Raw genomic sequence first — 12,978 nt, 5'->3', positions numbered from 1 at the left:
CTCTGTAAAAGGAGACAGGGAAACGCGCTTGTAGGATCACTTGAGAGGATTCAGTGGGAAAGGCCGTATAAAGTTTCTGGCACAGAGCAGGTATTTAATAAATGGTGGTGGTGGTTGGAATTTTTTCAGAAAGCTTTTCCTGACAGGGTAGATACAGGATGTAGCACTTTGCAAAGCAAACTCTGCACTCAGAGAAGACGAGTCAAATCAAATCCCCTCTCCTCACGGAAATAACCGTACGGTTTCTGCCACTGTAAATTAGTATGAGTTAGTAGCAGGCAAACTCTTGGAATTTAGGAAGTTATGTTTTCTGAGTAATTTCCATTTCTTTTGCTGTAATTTAAATACATCTCATCTTTTTTTGTCCTCAGTAATTTCCCAGAACTCCTGCTCAGAATTCTCTGGCATTTTTTTTCTAAATGGCTTTTAGGACTTAAGAACCTGATATATCCCCAAACTCTGACAATTAGAGTCAAAACCCAGAAACCCAATTCTGTGTGCCTGTGGCCAGCCACATTCCAGGGAATAGCACCGAGGCTGGAGGAGAATGAGGCAGGCTCCTTGTTTCTGAGGAGGCCACAGGCATTCAGGCAGGACTTACTCGTATGAGGCAATTCAGGGAACAATACGAGACACCTGTGACTCATCCGCTTCATATCAAAGCAAGTAGAGGGTGTGGACAGAGCTGATCATGTTAGCATCAGCAATATGAAGAGAAATAGCACAGCCACTATACACATAGACTATGGAGGGAGGGGGACAGGGAGGAGGGGAGATAGCCTGAAAGCAGGTGAAGAGTCCAGGCTGGAAGAAACCCTGAGCTGAAAACAGAAACAAATTTCTCACCAGCGTTTCAGGTGTCAGAGTATGATGATACAATATCAATTCAAAGACTAGATAATTATAAAACTCAATGAGATGTAGAGATAGCAGGGTTAGGAAAACACATTGGGAGCTAGATACAATTATACAGCTAATCAACTAGTTAGAAAGGAGAGGCTTGAAATCATCACGACCCGTGCAGAGGAAACAAGAGGCAGAGATTCAAGCAGTTCAGAGGTGGGAGGTTTGGAGGATACAAGAAAGGAAGGGAGGAAGGGACAAAGGGAGGGAGAAAGGGAGGGAGGGAAGGAGGAAGCAAGGGAGGAGGGAGGGAAGGAGAGAGGGAGGAAGGAAGGGAGGAGGGAGGAAGCAAAGGAGGGAGGGAGGAAGCAAGGGAGGAAGGAAGAGGAAGGAAGAGGGAGGGAGGGGGAAGAGAAGAAGGAAGGAAGGGGGGAGCGAGGGAGGGAGGAAGGGAGGTAGGAAGAAAAGGACAGAGGGAGCGAGGGAGGAAGGAAGGAAAGAAGAAAGGAAAGCAGGGAAGGAGAGAGGGAGGAAGGAAGGGAGGAAGGGAGGAAAAGAGGAAGGAAGGGAGGAAAGGAGGAGGGAGGAGGGAGGGAGGGAAGGAAGGAAAGAAGGAAGGAAAGGAGGGAAGGAGAGAGGGAGGAAGGAAGGGAGGAAGCAAAGGAGGGAGGGAGAAAGCAAGGGAGGAAGGAAGAGGGAGGGAGGAAGGGAGGTAGGAAGAAAAGGAGGGAGGGAGTGAGGGAGGAAGGAAGGAAAGAAGGAAGGAAAGGAGGGAAGAGGGAGGGAAGGAGAGAGGGAGGAAGGAAGGGAGGAAAGGAGGAAAAGAGGAAGGAAGGAAGGGAGAGAGGAAGGGAGGAAAGGAGGAGGGAGGAGGGAGGGAGGGAAGGAGGGAGGGAGGGAATGAGGAAGCAAGGGAGGAAGGAAGAGGAAGGAAGACGGAGGAAGGGAAGGAAGGAAGATTAGCCAATATAAGAATAATTAATATCCCTAAGTAGAAAATCATATAAATGAAACAGGAAAGATATTCAGGGATATAATACAGAAAATTTTTTTCTTCAATAGGGACTGAATTTACAAAAAAAAAAAAAAAAATGGCACATGACATACCAGAAAAAAAATAGAAAATGGTCCACACTGAGACATATCCTGTTTAAGTTATTGAACTTCAAAGCATAAATAATTTTTCAGGAGTGCAGGCAGGAAAAAAAAAAGTCATCACAAGACAGAAAATGCAGGTTCTACTCAGACTTCTCCACATTTAATGCCAGAGGTCAATAAGGCAATATCCACAAAACACTGAGTGAGGTGAGCGTGACCCACAAACGCCGTACCCGGTAAGTTGCATCAGGTGGAAAGGCAGTAGTCCAAAATCAGTTCCAGAGCAGAAGGGGTGGGCGCCACCGGCTGGCCTGTGACGAAGACTCTGCCCTCCCTCTGTGAGACCGGTTGGCCCTCTCCAATGACAGGGACGATACAGGAGTCAGCTGCCTGGAGGAGACGGAGTTGGAGCTGAGTCCTGGAGAGCATCTGTTCTGCCGGGCATTTCATGAATTATCTTCCTCCATCTTCCTAGATCTGTGGAGTGGCGAGGATGTACTGCATTTTAAGGATGAGGAAATGGAGGCCGGAGAGCAACAGCAAGGGAGGAACACACGAGACAGAAGCACGAAGCACGGGACTTCTGGGAACTTTAAGTGCGGCGGGAACTCCGACTGGCAGCGCTCAGACCTGGCCTCCTATGGTGGCTCGGCAGAACCCTGGGGAGAATATCCCAGTCTGAGCGAGGGAGGTTCTATACAGAGGCTCTGGGGTGGGACCTTGGAGCGGTGTGTTTGTCTTCAGAAGTAGATGGCAGGGAGACTGGACTGGGGAGGGGGCGGTATTGGCCTCCACCTCCCATGCCACAACAGACAGGGTCCCAGGCGCTGCAGACCAGCTCCCAGCAGCGACAAGCAGTGCCTGGCCCAAGAGAGGGAAGGCGAGACAGACTGAAGCCACAGCAGCAGGCAAAGGTCATGGCGGTGACTGTACCCAACCGAACCTGCAGGGCACAGAGACTCAGATCTCAAATGGGGTCACGCTCTCAGAGATCATAAATGACTCTCCTGCTCCTTTTGCCTCCCAAAAGGTCATTAAGTCATTAATTATATAGCAAGTGACAATAAAATGGTCTCAGCTTTCCTCCTCTTCCCCAGAGCTCAGAGCCTTGGGACTCATGACCCAAGGGTTCTGTTCTGAGCCAGCTGCCTTGCTATATCCCACTTGAGCTCCAATATCCCACTTGAAACCGGTCATTGACTGGCTGGCGGAACCGTCACAGCACAGCAGTCCTGACCTTGCAGTCAGGCCCGCGACCTACCCACTGGATGATTCTAATGCAGATGCATAGAAAGACCCAGAACATTTTCAGAGAACATCGGTTCTGCCCTTGTCCTTGCTTTGACCTTCGAAGCTCATTCCTTCCCTCTCCACGGATGGAATTTTCCCAAGCTCCACTCCTACCTCCGAGACTTCAACCATCTCATGGGAAAAGCTAGAGGTGAACCGTGCGAGCTTGGAAGTCCAGTAAATTGTATTTGAATCATGGCTCTGCCACTTGCTAGGGGTGTGATCCAGGCTGAGTTAGTTAACCTCTCAGCCCAGTTTCCTCAGACATAAAATGGAGATATGATTTACCCCATCTATTTGTCTGTCCCTCCTCCCTCCCCTTCCCCTCCCCTCTTCCCCCTTCCCCTCCCCTCCCCTCTTCCCCCTTCCCCTCCCCTCCCCTCTTCCCCCTTCCCCTCCCCTCCTCTTCCCCTCCCCTTCCCCTCCCCTCCCCCTCCCTTCCCTTCCCCTCCCTTCTTTTCTCCCAGTTAGGGGACCTACTGAGAGCAGAGTTGGAATGAAAGCCAATTGGGTAGGGGAGTCACACAGCCAGGGGACCTTCTGCAAAGGGACTGGTGGGGAAGTGGGAGGAGCTCCTGGTTGCTATGGGGCTTAAATGGGACAGCACAGATAAGGTGTCTGAGATATGGCAGATGCAGATGCCCAACAAGAGCGACTCCTTCCTGCCTACCTTTTCCTTACTGTCATGGTCACGGATTTCCTTTGCACTCCTGACCTCTTTTAGAGCTGGGTGCTGGCTGGTGGCCTCGGACAGTCAGGTTTCCTCTCTGGTCTCAGTTTCCCCACCAGCTGCTGGGCTGTGGGTCTAGCTGATCTCTGGTCACCTGACCCTGTTCATAGGGCCTGGCCTTGGGTCAGATTTCTGCCAGTCAGGAGGGCAGGGCTGGGCTGCATGCCGGACAGAGCCTTCAGATTCCAGAGCTGGAGGAGAACGGGAAGAGACGCCTGTAGACCACAGCTCTCCAACAGAAACACGACGTGAGCCACCTGTGCAAAATTTCCTAGTAATTGCATTTTAAAAAGTAAAAAGAAATGATGAATTTTAATGTTTTATTTACTCCAAAATATTATCATTTCAACCTGTCATGAATGTAAAAATTGAGCTATTTTGCATCCTTCTCCTATGACATGTTGGAAACCTGTGTTCCACAGTCACACTTGATAATAGACAGTGAAGATTTTCAAGGCAGAAACAAGAGTATCATGACGAGGAGCCTGGGCGTGGACAAAGGAAGCCGGTGAGATGTGAGATATTCATCCAGCCAGCCGGTAGCCAGAGCTCCTCCCACTTCCCCACCAGGCCCTTTGCAGGAGGCCCCCTGGCTGTGCGACTCCCCTACCCAATTGGGTTCCATTCCCAACTCTGCTCTCAGCAGGTCCCCTATCTGGGAGAAAAGAAGGGAAGAGAAGGGAAGGTGGGGAAGGGGAGGGAGTAGGGACAGAGAATAGAATAGAAAAGGTCCCTCTTGATCTCAGGCCCTGGGGGATTTGGGGACAGAGGAACTAGCCTCAAGTCTCCCCACAACTTCATTCAACACATATTTATGATGGTAGCCCAGCAACAGGCCTTGGGAGGAGTGGCAAGTGGCCCAGGCCGGCCCCTGCCCTCATGGAGCTTCCATTTCAGGGTGGAGCAGGGGAGAGCCTGAGATCTGGAGACCTTCCGGGAGGACTGGAGAGCAACTGCTCAGGGCCCGGTCCGCTCCCCATCTGCCACCCCGGGTATCCCCGGTCCACTGACGCCCTGTCTTTCACCAGAGCCCATCCCCCTCCACCTCTGCCACCCCCTCCTCCGGCCACTCTCAGGCCCCAGGCCCTGCCAGGGAAGCTGGCCTCCCTGGTCACAGAAATCCTGAAAGAAGGCAAGCTCCCTCCTTCTGTCCTGAGGGTGGGAAAGCACAACAGTCAAGCTTCCTGGTGACAACAGCGGGACAGAGACTCCCCCTTCCTGCCATGACACAGACTCCTCGCTTCATGCCCGCATGCTTGCTGAGTGACTATCAGGTGATGTAAATCTCCCAACTCAACAGAGACGCCCATTCAGACCAGGATTCACCCACCCTCCTGGGCTCCTCACCGCAACCTGACATTCCTGGAGGCCTCGGGGGTTTCTGCCACTAGCCAGTTGCATAATCTCAGGCGCGGTCCTCTCCTCTGTCAGCTTACATCCTCATCCACAAAGTGGGGTAGTAACCCCTGCTTTGCTGAACGGTCATGAGAATGAAATTAGGTCATAAAGACTCAGGGCACATGGCAAGCACTCCATGCTAGGGAGAGCCTACCCACCATCACCTACCTCCTTGCTCACAGAGAGGGGTCTTTTGGGGTGCCCAATGCCTCTCTCTGAGGCAAGGCCCCACCACCACGAACTTCAAAGCATGGGTCGTGGGACCCAGGGATCCCCCTGGAGCTACTAGGGGAAGAGGCAGAAGGTTCCTCCCAGTGGGTGGGGTTCTGGACCCTTCTTGCCTAATTCTGAGTGGTTTCACTTTGTCTGCTTCATGTATTCAGGTTCCAAATAGCATTGTTTGAAATTTCTGATGCCCTGAGAGTTTGACGTCACTTCTTTCTAACCTCTTCATTTTATAGATTAGAGAAATGGAGGCCTTGCCCAAGATCGTAGAGAAAAGGCAATGCGGAGCTTAGCAATGAAGCCAGAGCTCTGTGGCTGTGAGCGGGTTCCCTCCAGCGCTGGGGCAGGGGGCTACTAACTCATGCCCCACAGCTTCCCCAGGTGGAGTTCAGACTCGAGCCTCAGCTATCAACACCCCAGCACAGGCAGGGCACTCAGCTCCCAGCGCCCTACCTTCCTGGATTCTGTGGGTGCAGGGAGGCTTCTCACCCTGGGTAAGTATTCGTAGATCTTAGAGCAGGGAGCGTCAAGACCGTGGGGAGTGGATTCGTCGGGGACTCTGTGAGTTCAGTGGGGTCGTCCTTCACTCTCAGAAGTCTCTGGACACAAGCCTGGGTACCCGGAGATCCCCTCTGATAGGGAGACAGTGTGAGGGGCGACTGTGTAAAAGGAAGGCAAGCCAATCAAGAAAAGGGTTTCACCCCGGCGGGCGCGGTGGCTCATGTCTATAATCCTGGCACTTTGGGAGGCCCAGGCAGGTGGATCAGAAGGTCAAGAGATCGAGACCATCCTGGCCAACATGGTGAAACCCCGTCTCTACTAAAAGTACAAAATTAGTTGGGCACGGGGTTAAGTGACTGTAATCTCAGCTACCCTGGAGGCTGAGACAGGAGAATCGCTTGAACCCGGGAGGTGGAGGTTGCAGTGAGCAGAGATCGCACCACTGTACTCCAGCCTGGAGACAGAGAGAGACTTTGTCTTAAAAAAAAAAAGAAAAAGAAAAAGAAAGGGTTTCCATGCACAGACTGGTGCCCAGTGCCAGGTCCTGGCGGGATGCAAAGGTGATTGTAACACAGGTCACTATTCACAGAGAAGGACGTTCAGGGTATGGGAATGTGCTGTATTTTGATTTTTATACATTCATCAGAATTCGTCAAGTTGTACACTTAGGGTCGGTGCATTTTCTTGTAGGTAAAATGTACTTCAGTGACTAAAAGTATCACCTGAGGGAGACACTAGGAAGGAGGAAAGTTTTGAATGGGGACCACCAGGTAGGTACCAGCCGCCTGCACAAAGGCCCGAGCAGAAAGGACTCCATCACATGGCGGAGAGCCGGGTGTGGCTGCCCATCCCAGCAGGGGCCCCGGGAGTGCCCGGATGGCTTCTGTGTCAGGAAGCCCAGACCAGACACGCCCATCCGTGTGTGCACAATTTTACCGGAACCCTCCCTCTGCACAGGCCTCTCTCCAGTCTGGAGGACACACCAAGACCTGCACTCAGGCTGGGCACAGGCCAGCTAGCTCTTGGTCCCTTTCCCGTCCTCAGCCACACCCTCGGGGTTTGGGGAAGAGGCTGGGGGCATTCGTCCCCAGACTGGAGGAGGAGGGTCTGTTCACCTGCAGCTTCATTTCCCTCCTGTCCACCGACGGGCCTCCCTCCTGCAGAGGGAAAGGCAGGCAGGCACGGGCTGTTCGCAGAGAGGGGATCTGGGAGCACTCTGCAAAGCTGTCCCAGATGACAGGGTGTGAGCCGCCAGCAGCTTGGGGCGGCAGGCTGGGAGCCATGTCTCATCGCTTGGGAAGCCGGGTGCAAGCGCCGACAGCTCCCCTGACGCGGGAGGTGGGGGTGGAGGACAGGTGCTGCTCCAGGGAAACAGCAGCCCCCACCCCGCCAGCCTACCAGGCCTGGTACAAGTACCCCAGCGAGCATCCCAGGCACCCCATCATCCCAGCACCCCTTTCCCTGGGGGTCCACACCCTGGTGGAGCCTGCCTGGGCTTGGCCTCCTGGGCAAGGGGTCGCCCTTCCTGGCTCCAGAATGGGAGGCTCCCAGAAGAGGGCGGCTCTCTGGGTGAGGCCAGGCCTGGGGGAGGGGCGGATCCACCACCGCAGCCCCCAAACAACCAGGCCACTCCCCTCTTACCTATAACAGGTGAAGGCTCCCCCACCCAGGTCTCCCTGACCAAACTCGCCTTCTGCCCACCCTAACCCTGTAACTGCCATGAGGGTGCACGACTGGGCCCTGCCCTCTTCCCCCGCTGAGCTGTCCTGGTAACTTCCCAAGCCCAGCCTCCCCCAGCTCCAGGAGGGAGGCTCGCGCTCTCGGCCTCTATGGGGAAAGCCACCAGCAAAGGAGCAGAGTGGCCTAAGACAGTCCCCAGCTCCTGGGGCCGCTCAGGATTCGGCAGTGCCCGCGATGCTGCTAGGACGAGCCAACATGACCAATTCACTGATCTTTTATTTTTCTTAATCATTAAAAAAACAAAAACAAAACCAAAACCTCCTCCAACTGTCAGGAAGGAGTTTGAAAACGGAAATCTCAGTAGAACTGGGGGCCTTTCCCCTTCCCAGTGTCAGGGGACAGCAAGCCTGGGAACAGGAGAGGGCTGGCTCAGGGCCTCTGGGGTCCTGTGCTGTGTGGCCCCTGCCACGGCTCCCGCGGCCCGCCCTCCGATGCAGCCCTGCCTCTCTCCAGCTCTGCCCTCACCTTGCCCAGTGTCTACTGCTCTTGGGCCAACACACATTATTTCAGCGTTTGAACTGCGAGTGGGCCGCATCGGCTGAGGCCGACATCAGAGATGAATGGCACAGCAGAGCCGGCGTGGGCACTCAGCGTCCCGTGCAGGTGCCCGAACTCCGCTGCGCTGTGGACGGGAGAACTACTCCTCAACCACCAGCCTAGTGGCCTTCTGGGCAGGGAAGCAGCCGAGGGGGGTGGGCTCCCGCCTGAGGACGTGTCTCCTCCACAGTCCAGTCATGAGCCACTAGGGTGCCCTGGGGACCTCAAGCCTGGGGAACAAGCCCCGGTGCTGTGAGCTGCTTGTGGGATTGGGAAGAGGAGGGGGACAGAGGGACAGGGCTGAGCTTCCTGGGTGAGGGGGGATGTCCACACAGGGACGAGAGGCCCACAGAGAGTGACTGGGGGTGGGAGTGCAGGCTGGCAGGGTTTGACCCTGGCTGAAGGAGTCGGGGTTTTGTGGAGCAGCCTACTCCCCGAAAGTGGAGGCTGGAGACAGCTGCTACCTGCATCACCCCATCACTCCATCACCCCATCACTCCATCACCCCATCACCCCATCACACCATCACTCCATCACTCCATCTAACCCCAGCACTCCATCACTCCATCACCCCATCACCCCATCACCCCATCACCCCATCACTCCATCACCCCAACACTTCATCACTCCATCTCACCCCATCACTCCATCACCCTGTCACTCCATCACTCCCTCACTCCATCACTCCATCTCACCCCATCACCCCATCACTCCACCACTCCCTCACTCCATCACCCCATCACTCCATCACTCTATCTCACCCCATCACTCCATCTCACCCCATCACTCCATTTCAACCCATCACTCCATCACTCCATCACCCCAACACTCCATCACTCCATCACCCCATCACCCCATCACTCCATCACTCCATTGCTCCATCACCCCATCACTCATCACTCTATCTCACCCCATCACTCCATCACCCCATCACTCCATCACCCCATCACTCCATTTCACCCCATCACTCCATCACCCCATCACTCCATCACCCCAACACTTCATCACTCCATCTCACCCCATCACTCCATCACCCTGTCACTCCATCACTCCATCACTCCATCACCCCATCACTCCATCTCACCCCATCACCCCATCACTCCACCACTCCATCACCCCATCACTCCATCACTCCATCACCCCATCACTCCATCACTCCATCACTCCATCACCCCAACACTCCATCACTCCATCACCCCATCACCCCCTCACTCCATCACCCCAACACTCCATCACTCCATCACCCCATCACCCCATCACTCCATCACTCCATTGCTCCATCACCCCATCACTCATCACTCCATCTCACCCCATCACCCCATCACTCCATCACTCCATCGCTCCATCACCCCATCACTCATCACTCTATCTCACCCCATCACTCCATCTCACCCCATCACTCCCCATCACTCCATTTCACCCCATCACTCCATCACTCCATCACCCCATCACTCCATCACTCCATCACCCCAACACTCCATCACTCCATCACCCCATCACCCCATCACTCCATCACTCCATTGCTCCATCACCCCATCACTCATCACTCTATCTCACCCCATCACTCCATCACCCCATCACTCCATCACCCTATCACCCCATCACTCCATCACCCCATCACTCCATTTCACCCCATCACTCCATCACCCCATCACTCCATCACCCCAACACTTCATCACTCCATCTCACCCCATCACTCCATCACCCTGTCACTCCATCACTCCATCACTCCATCACCCCATCACTCCATCTCACCCCATCACCCCATCACTCCACCACTCCATCACTCCATCACCCCATCACTCCATCACTCTATCTCACCCCATCACTCTATCACTCCATTTCACCCCATCACTCCATCACTCCATCACCCCAACACTCCATCACTCCATCACCCCATCACCCCATCACTCCATCACTCCATCGCTCCATCACCCCATCACTCATCACTCTATCTCACCCCATCACTCCATCTCACCCCATCACTCCCCATCACTCCATTTCACCCCATCACTCCATCACTCCATCACCCCATCACTCATCACTCCATCACTCCATCACCCCATCACTCCATCACTCCATCACCCCATCACTCCATCACTCCATCTCACCTCATCACTCTATCTCACCCCATCACTCCATCACTCCATTTCACCCCATCACTCCATCACTCCATCTCACCCCACCACTCCATCACTCCATCACCCCATCACCCCATCACTCCATCACTCCATCACCCCATCACTCATCACTCTATCTCACCCCATCACTCCATCTCACCCCATCACTCCCCATCACTCCATTTCACCCCATCACTCCATCACTCCATCACCCCATCACTCCATCACTCCATCACCCCATCACTCCATCACTCCATCTCACCCCATCACTCCATCTCACCCCATCACTCCCCATCACTCCATTTCACCCCATCACTCCCCATCACTCCATTTCACCCCATCACTCCATCACTCCATCACCCCATCACTCCATCTCACCTCATCACTCCATCTCACCCCATCACTCCATCACTCCATTTCACCCCATCACTCCATCACCCCATCACTCCATCACCCCATCACTCCATCACTCCATTTCACCTCATCACTCCATCTCACCCCATCACTCCATCTCACCCCATCACTCCCCATCACTCCATTTCACCCCATCACTCCCCATCACTCCATTTCACCCCATCACTCCATCACTCCATCACCCCATCACTCCATCACTCCATCTCACCTCATCACTCCATCTCACCCCATCACTCCATCACTCCATTTCACCCCATCACTCCATCACCCCATCACTCCATCACCCCATCACTCCATCACTCCATTTCACCTCATCACTCCATCTCACCCCATCACTCCATCACTCCGTTTCACCCCATCACTCCATCACTCCATCACCCCATCACTCCATCTCACCTCATCACTCCATCTCACCCCATCACTCCATCACTCCGTTTCACCCCATCACTCCATCACTCCATCATCCCATCACTCCATCACTCTATCTCACCCCATCACTCTATCACTCCATCACTCCATCTCACCCCATCACCCCATCATTCCATCACTCCATCACTCCATCTCACCCCATCACCCCATCACACCATCACCCCATCACTGCGGCTCACCCCATCACTCAGGGTTGGGAGGAGCCCTCCCCAACAGCTGGATGGTGGCAGCTTCTGCAGCATCAGCAGCAGCCAACTGCCAAGGAGAGGAGAGCTCTGCCCCTTCCCTCGAGGCCTCCCGCTTGAGCCTGTGCCCCACATCCCAGGCGCCTCACCCAGGACACTTGTCCTAGGAGTGCGACAGGACTGTCAGCAGCCAAGGCCGCACCCTGAGGCCTCTCTTCTGCCACTGGCCACCCCCACAGGCTCCCCAGCCGAGAGGTGTAGGGTGGAGAGAAAGGACTGACGCCATCTTCCAGGGAGCGTATCTTGCCAGTGAGCCCAGTGCCGGCTCCTGGCCTCAGAGTCCTCTGTTCCATCCCCTGTTCCTGCAGTCCTGTTCAGGCCATCTGAGCCAGGTCCCGAGGGAGCTGCCATGCCCTCCTTGACCCTCAGGGAGACCCCCAGCTGTGAACCAAGGGAAGAAGAGGCGAGGGCTGACCTGAGGGCCCACCTTCTGCTCCACCGCTCTGTCCCCTGGGTCCCACAGGGCCAGAAGAGGAGGGAGTCTAGAATCCTGCCAGCATCTGGGAGGAAGGAAGTGGAAAGAGGGGCGTCTGTGGTGGGGGGCCGGTGAGGAGGCCAAGCTAGCTGGGCACACAGGAGAGGGCGGATGGCGCCAGGCTGGGGCACCGAGGGCCAGTTAGCCCCTCCCTCACACACACCCCCAGGCTTCCCAGGGCCCACCCCACCGACCTCCACTCTGCAGACCCTCTGTGATGCCCAGAGCCTGAGTCCTGACCTCTGGAAGACCCCAGGCTGAGGACCATAGAGGACAGTGAGGAGGGGAAGGAGGCACCCCTCACCCTGGGGACAGCATGCCATCTTCCCCAGAGAGACCTGAGAGAGGGAGAACCTGCTGGTGCCCCATTACATGTTCCCTGCCCCAGGCTGTGCCCAGAGGTCTCAAAGGGCCCACTCGCGTCGCCCCAGCCCCAGCCCTTCTTCAAAGCCTGTGGTGCCACCTGGTGGTCTTGTCTGGGATGGCAGGCTGACCCCAGGGACTTGGGAAGGGGTCCAGGCCTCTCCTGCTCCCTCCAGCTCTGTCCACCCACTGAATCCCGCTTTGCTTTCCCTGGGGCTTCTGGCCCCCAGTGATTCAGCTGCGGTGTCCACAGCTGCTCCTTGGGTGTGCTGGAGAGCCACGCCACGCTGGCCTCCACCCGGGGTGTGAGAAGAGATCTGGAAATAATAGCAACGCTATGATGCGGTGTGACCTTGAACCCTATAGCGCTCTTGGGGAGAGTCCATTATTATCTCCATTTTACAGATGACGAGCTGGCCTCCGGATGTGAAGCCACTTGCCCAAAGCTACTCAGCTAGTAAACATCACACTGCATTGAAACATCCAGGAAGCCCGGAGCTTCCCCCAGCGGGGCCAGCGGAATCCACGACCTCAATCCCAGGACAAGCGCTAGCCCTGGACGGGGAGAGT

This window comes from Aotus nancymaae, unplaced genomic scaffold, assembly GCF_030222135.1.
Source record: "Aotus nancymaae isolate 86718 unplaced genomic scaffold, 86718_ANA_hifiasm-v0.15.2.pri h1tg000039l, whole genome shotgun sequence".
Taxonomy (NCBI): Eukaryota; Metazoa; Chordata; class Mammalia; order Primates; family Aotidae; genus Aotus; species Aotus nancymaae.
Note: the sequence above shows the minus strand (reverse complement) of the source record.